At 29.0% G+C, this 2,500-nt stretch overlaps 1 protein-coding gene across 44 annotated transcripts in view; it reads left to right on the forward strand.

The window, feature by feature from the left end:
* Nucleotides 1–2,500, forward strand: part of FOXP2 (forkhead box P2) — a 606,462-nt gene that overhangs the window by 537,866 nt on the left and 66,096 nt on the right. The window lies entirely within an intron of this gene.

The following is a 2,500-nucleotide window of genomic DNA, read 5'->3' on the forward strand; positions in this document are numbered from 1 at the left end:
CTTAAAAATGAAGGCTCTGCATTTCTCAAATTGCAAGTGGACGAGTCTGCAATATTACTGACCTTTGTTGTAGAAAAAACTAGTTTTTTGTTTATTAAATAACGTAGATTTTTAGTAATCTCCTTAGTTTGGGTGAGCTTATATATGTGGATTTAGAGATGATAGTATTACTTTATTTGTAGTGTTAGGAAACCTCAGAAGTGTACCTGTGTTTTTCTACCTATATAATTAATTTTAATTTATGTCTTTTGTACACATAGAAGTAGAGTGTTCAGTCATGTATGTGTTAATTGGCTTATCTTTCTATTTATTTTTATATCTGTATGTTGTCAGTTTTAGATGGCAGTTTCCTAGAAGGTAGGCCAGAATCTGATTAAAATTTTAAAAAATCACATACACGTGACCATTTAATACATATGATCTTAAGAAGATAATGATTTCATGGTTATATTTATGTCATAACTATTAATTGAAAGGCACTCAAACCATTTTAAGAGTAAAAATAATCATCTAACTTATGTAGTGTAAGGACTGGTATACCCTAAAGAATGTGAAGATAGAAAACTCGCTTAAATTTGCTCATTTATCAGATCGATCACAATAGCAACAAACTCTACAGTCATATTATATGTATAAGCTGAAATCTGACTGTAAACTCATAGTGGTTTACGGCATACCTCCATTCATAGAACTTTCCCCATAAAATTCATTTATCTTTATACATAAAGTATTTGTACTTGTAGGTATAGGAATAATTAAAACACTATATACTGAAAAAATAAGGGGCGGTTATGTGAGAGAAGTGTGACAAGCTTCTTATCTATGATTAACTTTATAGAAGGCATATCTCTCTCTCTCTATATATATATATATCCATGTACATATCTATAAACTCTATATCATCTGTCTATCTCTCTGTCTAGATTGACAGCCTTTTTAGTTTAATGTCTGTCTTTCTCTGTCCATTTCAGTTTGATTCCTTGTTATTTGGGAATAGTATGAGGTAAATGATTGTTCGAAAAAAAGACATTTTTGTAGATTGATACATTTTTTTTTCTAGCTGCTTGTTCTAACCATTCTATTTGTTTATCAAAGAACAAGCAGTTAAGTAAACTGACGGTCAATTTTATAAAACAACTAAACACTTGAAAAACCCATTGGTAAATTAATTTTACAATATACATTTTGGAATGCTTTTTATTATAATAAATTCAAATTCAGTAATTTATAGGTATGCCAGTATATTCCTTAAAAATACAGAAATATTTTTTAAAATCACTGAATTTCTGTCATTATGTTTCAAGTTACTCAATTTGATCTAATTAATCTGAATATGTTAACATGGAGAAAAGACATTGCTATTTTTCAGTATTAAATATGAAAGGTTTTGATTTATTTAGTTCTTTATTTCTTTTTGGAGGAAGAATTAATCCACCCTGGATTTCTTTTTTTTTCTTCCGCTTCTTCTAACCTCTTTTCATTATTAATTTCTCCTTTCTTCATAACATAAAGTGCCACACTGGAAAAATTTGAACTGCATTAAAAATGACTATTAAAATAAGTTGTGAACCATATCTATTAATCTTTTTTGGTTTTCAAGGACATGTTGCCCAATAAATTTGTTCTAAAACAGTATTTATATAAATACTTGCTTTTATTTACAGTAAAAGTGAATTGTTTTTTCTAGGAAAATGATTGCTATTTCAAAGGTTGCAAACTTGGAAAGTTGACAAGTTGTTTGATTGCATACTGGTTAGTACAAGTAATGCCCCAAACAGTGTTACTTGCCTTCTATCTGAGCATATACTTTAGGTTTCTATACCGGTTTTTCTGATCACCACTCTTGCCATCCTCTTCCTATTTCTTCACATCTGTTCCGTCTTTCTCTAGGGCTTTCCCACTAGCTTGTCCTTTTTCTATATTCTCCTTACTTCCTTCCTTCTTTCTCCTTTGTATCTTTTTCTCCTTCCCTATCTTCTTTTTGCCTCTCATCCTCAGAACCCTGAAGAAAAAGGAAGTAGTGGAAAAAAAGTTTTAAGTAAATTACTTTTATTATTTTCAGTTTAATGAATAACCTTTGAGTAATTGCTGAATTTTTGTACTTCCTGGTATAAGCTCAGTTGCTTGAAATAAGAAAAGATTTAAAGAAGAAGCTAGAATACTAGTTTTATGAGTTCTTCTTTCAGAAGACCTATGCATCTCATTATTTTTCTGGATACACACACACACACACACACACACACATATATATATTTCCTATATGAATTATCACATGTTCTCATATGCTAAATTTTATTACTATATGTATTTTCTAGTACTTTATTATGGATATATAAAATTTTGAAGACAGTGATTATATTTTTAAGTAAGTATACTGTACACATGCTTTTTACTAGTTTAGATAACATTTATATGCATATTTCCACTTTTTTAATCTTTATTATTTATTTTAATTATACTTTTAAGACATTTCAAAAACCTTTGTATTTATAGCACAGTG

This window comes from Pongo pygmaeus, chromosome 6, assembly GCF_028885625.2.
Source record: "Pongo pygmaeus isolate AG05252 chromosome 6, NHGRI_mPonPyg2-v2.0_pri, whole genome shotgun sequence".
Classification (NCBI taxonomy): Eukaryota; Metazoa; Chordata; class Mammalia; order Primates; family Hominidae; genus Pongo; species Pongo pygmaeus.